Below are 10,187 nucleotides of genomic sequence, written 5' to 3'. Positions count from 1 at the left end.
ATATAGGTGCTGCTAACAGAGGCCTGAGGACTGACAGATCTGGGACAGGCAGGGCACTGTGGGGAATGTACTGAATATAGTATAAACACGAGGAGCATCACACAGCTCGTCCCAGAGATGTGCCAGCAGGTCTTTCCAAGAGAAAATGAAATCTTGCTCGAGTGGAAAATGACATTTCCCACTGCCTGGGGTGTGTATGTTTAGGGGGGGGGGGCGTAACATACTACCAATGTTCCCCCTCCACGCCAGAGGAGTTCTGGGCCCTTCTTGGAGTCACTAGCCACTTTAGACTCCTTGTATTTCTCAATTATTCCCACAATTGATTTTGGTATAACTGACGTTTTATAAATCAATTTCAGTGCCGCACATCGAAGACAGCTGCGCTAATTTTTCATTTACATGCTACAAATCATTTGATTAGGCTGAGCCCCTCGATATTTTTTTTCAAACAAACCTTTTCGGCTACCAAGGAAAGATGCTTTTCCCATATAAAACAAGACGGCATGGCCTGCTTCCTCGATCCGCGTATCCAGTTCTTACGCACCTGTTACATTCACTAAACACTACATTCACTCTCCTCAAGTCCTTTTCTTATCCTTGTCTACCTCACTTCTACCAAAATAAAATATGAAGCCCTAAAGGTTCAATTTCCCTCCCATCTGTCCAGGAATAATACCATTACTGCCACCCCTACATCGGCAAGTGCGTTTAGCCAGTGAGTCGGGTACCTGAGGAGTCAAAGGCAGTTCGGGCCGCAGGCCCTGACCGTACAAGATGCCGTCCATGTTTTCGACTCAGGCCTTTGATGCAGAGGAAAACAGTCCTTCGATGCCTCCTAACATGCCCTAAGAAATGCGCAGTGAGGTGTGCTATATTTTAAGGATGAAGAATCGCATGTGCATTGCGCTTACGCAGCAGCACCACTTTGGAGGTGCAGAAGTAGGACAGAGCACTCTGGGTAAAACTTGCGGCGTGTCGTAAATGGCAGTGACTCACCTGGAGGTTGCTTCTGCATCGGGCTGCATGGTGACCAAGCACAGTGGGTTTTCTCATAATCTAGCCCTCGAAAGGCCATAGGGTGTGCATTAGACATTACTACCTGTGCTGGGTCCAGTGTAAATTTATCAAGGTGTGACTTACAAGAGGAGAACCTGAAAGTACTGCTATTAGGTCTTTGCTCAAAGATGTCTTTGTAAAAGGCAGTTAGAAGCATGCAAGTCCCTCCCTAAAATCAGAATCACTATGTCTACCCTGGCATGCCTCTCACTCTCATTACTTACTCCAGCTCAGGTTTACATTCAGAGGCTATCTCTACCACCCAGGGGGTTGAGGTTAGAGTGCTCAAGACCCCCAGAGGCCACAGTTGGTACTGCTCTGCGGTTGGAATGTGCAAGTTCTGTTCATTTCCGTGGCGGCCTGAGTAATAAATACAATCTGTACAAGTGGATAACATACGCATTTGTTGGGGGGGGGGGGGGGGGCATGTTTATGTAAAGTAGAATCTCATCGTTATGTCTTCACATGGAGTTGAGTCCAGTGCGTACGAAAAGCACGTGATTTAAATTCCACACCAGCTGATTTATGATTCTTCATGCGCATCAGTGCTTCCTGAGCGCAGGAGTCTCCGCTGAATCAGAACTTTATTTTCTACTGCTATGCCCCATTTGTAAAAGAGCTGGAATCTAGAAAAACAGCAATATTGGTAGGTAAGTGAAAAGTCTTGTGGCGTTGAAGAGAGAAGCGTGTGCAGCACAGCGTCGTGGGTAGGTAACTGTTATTCAATCCATGATAAATATTAAATGGGAGAATTTTCTGTAAAAAAAACAAATCCCAAAATATCAGTAATTGGCCAGAAAAATTGGACAAAGAGTGAATGGTGCCCAAAAGCCCATCATTCAATGTGATTTAAAACATGCAGTGGTTTCCGCAGTATAGGGACAGCTGCAGCGCGGCATGCCGTTATCCCTCTACAGCGCGCTGGCCCTTTAAGGGCGGCTGGCCACTCCGGACCCTTCTCTGGTGCCGAGCTGAGTCTGCCTGGTCATGGGGAGAGCAACTCCTCCATTAGCCAGATGCCCACTGCAGCTTTGGGAGGTGAGGTGGGACTGAGACGAGAGAAGGGCTGGAAATTAGGCCTGAAGTGCGGAAATGCAGAACTGCAGGAAAAGAGAAAAGCCATTTAAATCAAATTCTGCTTGAATGGACTGTATATGATGTGTGCTGCCTGGAGTTTTAATGAAAATTTTTACACAATGCACAACAATCTATAAATGGGAATGCATTAATTTTTCTACGAATTTGTACACATGTACACAGATATTATTATTACTTCTTTAGTTTTTGAAAAAGTTTTCGCCAAATGACTCGGGGCATCTGAGGACGGCTGCTGTTTGTAGTTTTTCTAGGTGGTGAAATATTTCTCTGTAATGCTTTAGGGGATGATGGATCGGCTAAAACATGGATTAGATTTATTAACACTACAGTTAATTAGCCACAAATTGAACCTGTTAATCCGGTGGGGATTGGGGGGAATTTGGCAGGATGAAGACCAACAAACACATGGACCTCTGGGGACCCAGACTGAGAGCCCAAGGTCAAAAGGAAGGCCCATCACCGAGCAGCCATGAATTCCCCGTGAAATGACACATCTCTGCACCGCCCACAAGGTCAAAGGTCAGAAGCGGCGTCTGATGCATTGATGCCGACCGGCATAGCAATTTATCCACAAAGCCCCAAAGGAGGCTACATCATACATGCAGCAGGGCGTGTCATCGCAAGGCCACACATCTATAGACAAAGGCCCGTCCCTTAACCCCCCTTCCCAGCAGAACCGGGCCTGTTGATTTGTATCATCAGCAGTATTGTTTTGGTCATGATTACATATTCCTCAGTACTCCTGCCATATTTACTCTGCAGTTACAGCTCCTTCCTGCTGGCCAGATGAACACGGTGTAATTAATGAAATAGTTTCCTTTGAGGGGAGTGGAAGCCTTCCAGGCAGACTCTGGGTGCCGGGGGTGGGATCTGTCGATGCAGCAAGAACCGTGTTTCTAGTGTCAACAGGCATAGAAATCCACCCCCCACACACACTGCTTATTCAGAGACCCAATAGCTAGGTCCCTCATGCTGGTCAGCAAGGGGAGGCATAGAAGAGTCATGGGATCCTGGGACACTGCCTGTAGACACACACACATACACACACACACACACACACACGTTTGTATTCATATATCTTTATGGGGACTCTCTTTTCATTTCAATGGTAGAAAAATCTAATCCCAACAATGATAACCTTAATCCCAACCCAGCCCTAACATTAACCATAAGTAAACAAACGAAATACATGACTTTTGGCATTTTATTTATTTATTTTTTTATGGCAGTTACAGATTTTTATAAAACTGAGTTTCTTCTTGTGGGGACCGAAAAAGTGCCCCCCACATCATTTAAATAATTTTATCTCATTGTGAGGGCATTTGGTCCCCACAATGTAATGTATACATAACCCCCTCCCCACACAGACACACACACACACACACACACACACTGACGCACCCCATGCTAACGCCTTCCTCATTGCTTCGGCAGATACTGTGACACAGGCTCCCCGTTTCCTCTACACAAATGTACTTATGTACCTTGCCATGGGGAGGAAGATGAAGACTCCTATTGCTAGAGGCATATTACTGAGCTGTAAATAAGCTGGGAGGCCTAAGAGAGGCTATAGATCAGGGGAACCAAAAGCAGAGAAATGACCCACTGCTCCATTAAGACTTACTGTGGTCACCAGAGGAGGTCCAGTCAGCACAACAGCCCCATGGCTGCCTGGACATGCACTGGATCCTGGCTGCTGTTTCAGGCCATACTGGCAAGGTTGCCAGCTCTCACGCGTCTGGTGTTACTCACAATTGCAGACTCTCACACAAGAAATCTTACGGAAAATCTATATTATTCTACTGAAACCTGAAATTAGCCGCATCAAAAATGTTGAGGCAATTTGCAAACCCTACAAACTATTTACAAGGTAACAAAAACATCACATACGTGTAAATGTATGTGCATGAAAGTGCAGACTTGTCTCGAATTCTTGAAAATCTCACTCTGGCCAGCTGACAAAAAGTTGGCAACCCTGCACTGGGTGGATTAAATCCCCCCCCCCAACTTCTGCTGCTCTCTGCAGGCCAGGTTCCTGAGTAGCTCTCAGGGGGGGAGGAGAACAATGGGTGGGTGGTCTGTTTATCACCTGCAAGATGTCAGTGTCCATCTTTTTCCTCCTTCCACAACGGAGCCCGGCTACGGTTCATGCAGCATTCATCTCAGGTCCTCAGATTCAGATCCGAGGTCCTGCTGACCATCCCCACGATCCCTTGATGCTTGGATCTGGCATCCTGCCTCCTTGGATGATGTATCCATGAAGGATTGCCTTGGTGCTGTTATGGGGCTGGCCTTTCCGGCTAAGAGCTTATTAACCAGCCGTGCAGTGCAGCTTCCTCCAGCCAAGTCCCACTCCAGAACAACAAACCCATGGAAACGGCAGACCTCAGTGAGCCCTCTACAGTAGATGAAACCCACGAGACCGGCGAACCTCAGTGAGCCCTCTACAGGAGATTAAACCCACAAGACTGGCGAACCTCAGTGAGCCCTCTACAGGAGATTAAACCCACGAGACCGGCGAACCTCAGTGAGCCTTCTACAGGTGATTAAACCCACGAGACCGGCGGACCTCAGTGAGCCCTCTACAGGTGATTAAACCCACGAGACTGGCGGACCTCAGTGAGCCCACTACAGGAGATTAAACCCACGAGACCGGCGGACCTCAGTGAGCCCTCTACAGGTGATTAAACCCACGAGACCGGCGGACCTCAGTGAGCCCTCTACAGGAGATTAAACCCACGAGACCGGCGGACCTCAGTGAGCCCTCTACAGGAGATTAAACCCACGAGACCGGCGGACCTCAGTGAGCCCTCTACAGGAGATTAAACCCACGAGACCGGCGGACCTCAGTGAGCCCTCTACAGGAGTTTTAACCCACGAGACCGGCGGACCTCAGTGAGCCCTCTACAGGAGATTAAACCCACGAGACCGGCGAACCTCAGTGAGCCCTCTACAGGAGATTAAACCCACGAGACCGGCGGACCTCAGTGAGCCCTCTACAGGAGATTAAACCCACGAGACCGGCGGACCTCAGTGAGCCCTCTACAGGAGATTAAACCCACGAGACCGGCGGACCTCAGTGAACCCTCTACAGGAGATTAAACCCACGAGACCGGCGAACCTCAGTGAGCCCTCTACAGGAGATTAAACCCACGAGACCGGCGGACCTCAGTGAGCCCTCTACAGGAGATTAAACCCACGAGACCGGCGGACCTCAGTGAGCCCTCTACAGGAGATTAAACCCACGAGACCGGCGGACCTCAGTGAGCCCTCTACAGGAGATTAAACCCACGAGACCGGCGGACCTCAGTGAGCCCTCTACAGGATATTAAACCCACGAGACCGGCGGACCTCAGTGAGCCCTCTACAGGAGATTAAACCCACGAGACCGGCGGACCTCAGTGAGCCCTCTACAGGAGATTAAACCCACGAGACCGGTGGACCTCAGTGAGCCCTCTACAGGAGATTAAACCCACGAGACCGGCGGACCTCAGTGAGCCCTCTACAGGAGATTAAACCCACGAGACCGGCGAACCTCAGTGAGCCCTCTACAGGAGATTAAACCCACGAGACCGGCGGACCTCAGTGAGCCCTCTACAGGAGATTAAACCCACGAGACCGGCGGACCTCAGTGAGCCCTCTACAGGAGATTAAACCCACGAGACCGGCGGACCTCAGTGAGCCCTCTACAGGAGATTAAACCCACGAGACCGGCGGACCTCAGTGAGCCCTCTACAGGAGATTAAACCCACGAGACCGGCGGACCTCAGTGAGCCCTCTACAGGAGATTAAACCCACGAGACCGGCGGACCTCAGTGAGCCCTCTACAGGTGATTAAACCCACGAGACCGGCGGACCTCAGTGAGCCCTCTACAGGTGATTAAACCCACGAGACCGGCTGACCTCAGTGAGCCCTCTACAGGAGATTAAACCCACGAGACCGGCGGACCTCAGTGAGCCCTCTACAGGAGATTAAACCCACGAGACCGGCGGACCTCAGTGAGCCCTCTACAGGAGATTAAACCCACGAGACCGGCGGACCTCAGTGCGCCCTCTACAGGAGATTAAACCCACGAGACCGGCGGACCTCAGTGAGCCCTCTACAGGAGATTAAACCCACGAGACTGGCGGACCTCAGTGAGCCCTGTCCAGCAGATCAAACCTGTGGGACTAGAAGACCTCAGTCAGACATCTCCAGAAAAATAACACGCCTCGTTATTTAAAGGAATTATACTTTACCCTAATGAATACTTAGAGCTAACTCTGAATTCCATGAGTGTCTTTTGTAACAGACAAGCTGTTTAGAAAGAAATGCTTTTGGATCTATTCATTCTAGGCAGGGGTCTAAAATGCAACACTAAATGAGCATTTTTGATGCATAGTTTTCTTTTTATATAAATGAGCTGTGAAAGGAAAACAATTCCGTCAGTTTTTCTTAAAGTAAAATTAAGCCAATCCAGTCACATAGTATTTCATGGTTCAGAGATCATCTGATCACTGTCCCCACCTTGTCAAAGATGATACGGCATAATCCCAAGTGCCTGGGTCAGCTGGTGTCCAGTCAGCTCTCTGAATAGCTTAATAATTTGGCTGAATTGTCCAGGAGGGGGAACCAAGCTGTCTCACATTCTCTGCTAAGCCTAACCCTAACCTAATCCTACGCCTAACCCTAAACCTAATCTAATCCTATGCCTAAACCTAACCCTAACCTAATCCTATGCCTAAGCCTAAACCTAACCCTAAGTCTAACCTAATCCTATACCTAACCCTAAGTCTAACCTTAGCATTTCACGTGTCTGCCTATCTGGCATGCAGTTCACCTGGTTCTGGTCCAAGTTTGTGCCTCATTGTGATTGGAGTCTGCAGCCACCCCCCCCCCAACTGGGCTTCTGCTCTTGTGACTGACCAGCACCCCAGAGGATGCTCTACAGCTCCCTGCATGCCCGTTTCCCATCTCTCTTCGCTTGCTACCCTAAAGCACTGCTGCCAAAACCTCAAGGCCTCATCGGGTCAGTCAGGGTCGCTGTATTCCCAGCATTAGGATGTCTGCCCGTCACATGACTGACGGGCTGGAAATCAGGATCTGGGCAGAATCTGTCCGGAACTGACAGCTGCAGACCAAACGTCAGCCTTTATATGCTGAATGCAGCTTCGCAGTGTTTGATAGGAAGTTCACAGACAGTCTGACCTGAGTCTGAGTGGTGTCACTCATTTAATGCACATACCTGTGGACGCTGCCTGTAAGCCAACCAGGAAGTATATCTCACCAGCCGGGATACTGTCTATTACAAGCTGTTATTCTGACCTGCCTAACTCATCATGGCTCATCATTGGTTACAGGGAGTTTTCTTTTTTAAATCAATGTAATGTGCAATACACTGTAAGATATTGCCATGCCGTGGGAAAGTGTACCTACAGGCACCATGCAACACTGCACAGATTTACTGCCATTTACTGCATCTGTGAGCTTTAATATAGGTGTCTGTGATCTATGTTTCTGTTTAAGGCAATTGCTGCTGTATTACGCTGATGCAAACAGACATAAACATTTGCCAAATACATTAATATATTTATGAAGGAAAAGAAAATTAAACACAAATTAAATCCTTCTGTTCATAATGTAAGTAACTTGAATGTAGCTTTCCTGCTATGTGTGCGTGAGTTTGCATGGGTTTTCCTGGGTAATCAGTCTGTAGATATGCAGACCAACCTTCACCCCTCGAAATTGCCCATAAAGTATGACTGTGTGAGTATGTGCAAGTATGTATGAGTGTGTTTGAGTATTTGTCAGTATGTGCCCCATGATGAACTGGCATTCTGCCCCTCCCCCCCCCCCCACCTCCCCTTATGTCCGGTGCTGCCTGGGAAAGGCAGGGGTGAATTAGCTGTTCCTGGGTCCCCCTGTCCCCCAGTGTAGTAACTGTGTGGTTACTACACAGGGGGGCCCACCCCACACAAATGTGTGGTTTGAGAGGGGGTGAACATTGCAGCTGGGAATAGGCTCCAGGCCTCTAATTATAATTTTAATGGAACGATCATAGAAGAAACATTACTGCTAAATAATATTATTGACTGATATCATTAATTTATTACTGATGTGTGCCAAAGTCCTGAGAAATCAGCTCGCGTAACCTAAAAACCTTCACAGAATGACAGATTGTCATTCCTGTATTTACAGCTTCTGCACCATGATAAAACCACACTGCTGGTGGAAAGCCAAACAGCATAAGAGTCCATTCATACTGTAGCCAGCCGGCCGTCAGGAAAATACAGATGATGCAATACTCGCCGGTCCAATCAGAACATTCCCCTTTATTCCCTAGTATTTATGGACGCACATTTTTCCTGCAGAACAGAGGTCAGCAATGGAGGCTGTAGGAGATACAGCTGTGGGAAGGTAACGTTATATATAGATATTCGTTTGGGGGGGGGGGGGGGGGAACGGGCAGGAGCGAAAACAAAAATTTATGGGGCTCTTTGTCTCACCAGAGAAGAAGAAAAGCAGCTCAGGAAGGATTTCACACCTCCTGTTTCAAGCGGCATTTACAGGCCCTCGGACTCGCCACCTCGGCGTCTTGGTGAATGCCGTGTGCTTGGGGCTCCAGGCTCTGAGCACATGGGACGAGAAACAACTCAGACCCGACCCAGAACAGGAAAACTGGCTACCAATCTGATCATGATAAGCGTCTGGAAGATGGATAGATGGATGGATGAAGGGACACGCAAGTGCATTGAATAGCTACAAATTTTATTATAGTTTCAACTTCTCATCATGAACTGCATGTGTCTCTGCAGCCAACTGCAGCACTCCCACATAAAAATGCATCACTACAGGTCACCATGCTCAGCTTTTATTTTATCATTTGCTAATCTTCATAAAAATATGATGAACCTATGCGGAGCTTCAGGACAGATTGAGGTTTTCGCTGGTTCCTCCCTGACGTTTTGAGCAATGCACCTGCAGCTGCATAATGCGACAGATGTCGGTGATACGTCGCATTACCGAGGGGTTTTCATGCATGGCCTTGTTTTTGTCTTCTGCACTATGGAAAGTTCCCAGGAAAAAATGAAAAAGAAAGCGCTGATTGTTTGGGTTTAATTCCACCCTTTCGGTAAGTGATGGGCATGTTGGCACACTCTTTCACAGAAATGTAGGGCAAGACCTTTGGCAGAGAAGAAAGAAGCACAAATACAGCTGGTACAGTATAACACAGCTCTGCTTGACTGTGGAGAGCCGCTCCTGCTTTGGCACGTTCAGACGCGTTCATTAATAAACTTGCACGGTATATTAAACTGATGTTTTTGAAGTTTTTTTTATTTAATCAGCTGACCCGGCACAGGACCGGGGCTGGACTCGTCCATGGGCTGCACTTCAAAACTGGCATTTTATTCTTTCCTCCTCTCGGGGTAAATAATGGCGACGTTTGTGTACAGTGTTAAAACTGAAGGCTGAACAATCAAAACTGCACAGAAAGCAAACAGTGCAAATCAGTCTCACCCTGTCTCCCTAATAAACACCTGGTGCATTCTGGGTAAACACCAGCCCTTGATGTATAAGGTCCATGATGGTGGCTGTCAGTGTCTGAATCCCAGGCCATTTCATCCATGGTCAGACGGGCGGTTAAAAACTGTCAGTCTCCTGGGCTCTGGTGCGATGCAGGAGGGGAGACAGCCTGTGGATGTGCTAAACCCCCCGTTCCTCCAACCACAGCCAGCCAGTGAGCCATGCTCCCCTGCACCCATACATCTGTTTTGGCATCTGGCGGAGTTAATTAAGCAGAAAAGGAAGCGGGGGGGATTTATCAACTGCATGTGCACCCCCCTGACACGTGAGCCATGCCCTGTTTAGCGGAGATGTGTCCCAGGTGAGACGCAGGATGAGAGCGGAGTGCAATACGAGCGTAATGCGAGCGTAATGTGAGCGTAATGCGAGCACCATACGTGGTTTGCGGTGCATCCGCACAGCGTCGACATGCTCTGTGACCCGCCTACACCCCTGTTCATAAGCCTTGTCTGCATCTGTCCTGCTCTAC

This window comes from Brienomyrus brachyistius, chromosome 3 (genome assembly GCF_023856365.1).
Source record: "Brienomyrus brachyistius isolate T26 chromosome 3, BBRACH_0.4, whole genome shotgun sequence".
Lineage (NCBI taxonomy): Eukaryota > Metazoa > Chordata > Actinopteri > Osteoglossiformes > Mormyridae > Brienomyrus > Brienomyrus brachyistius.
Note: the sequence above shows the minus strand (reverse complement) of the source record.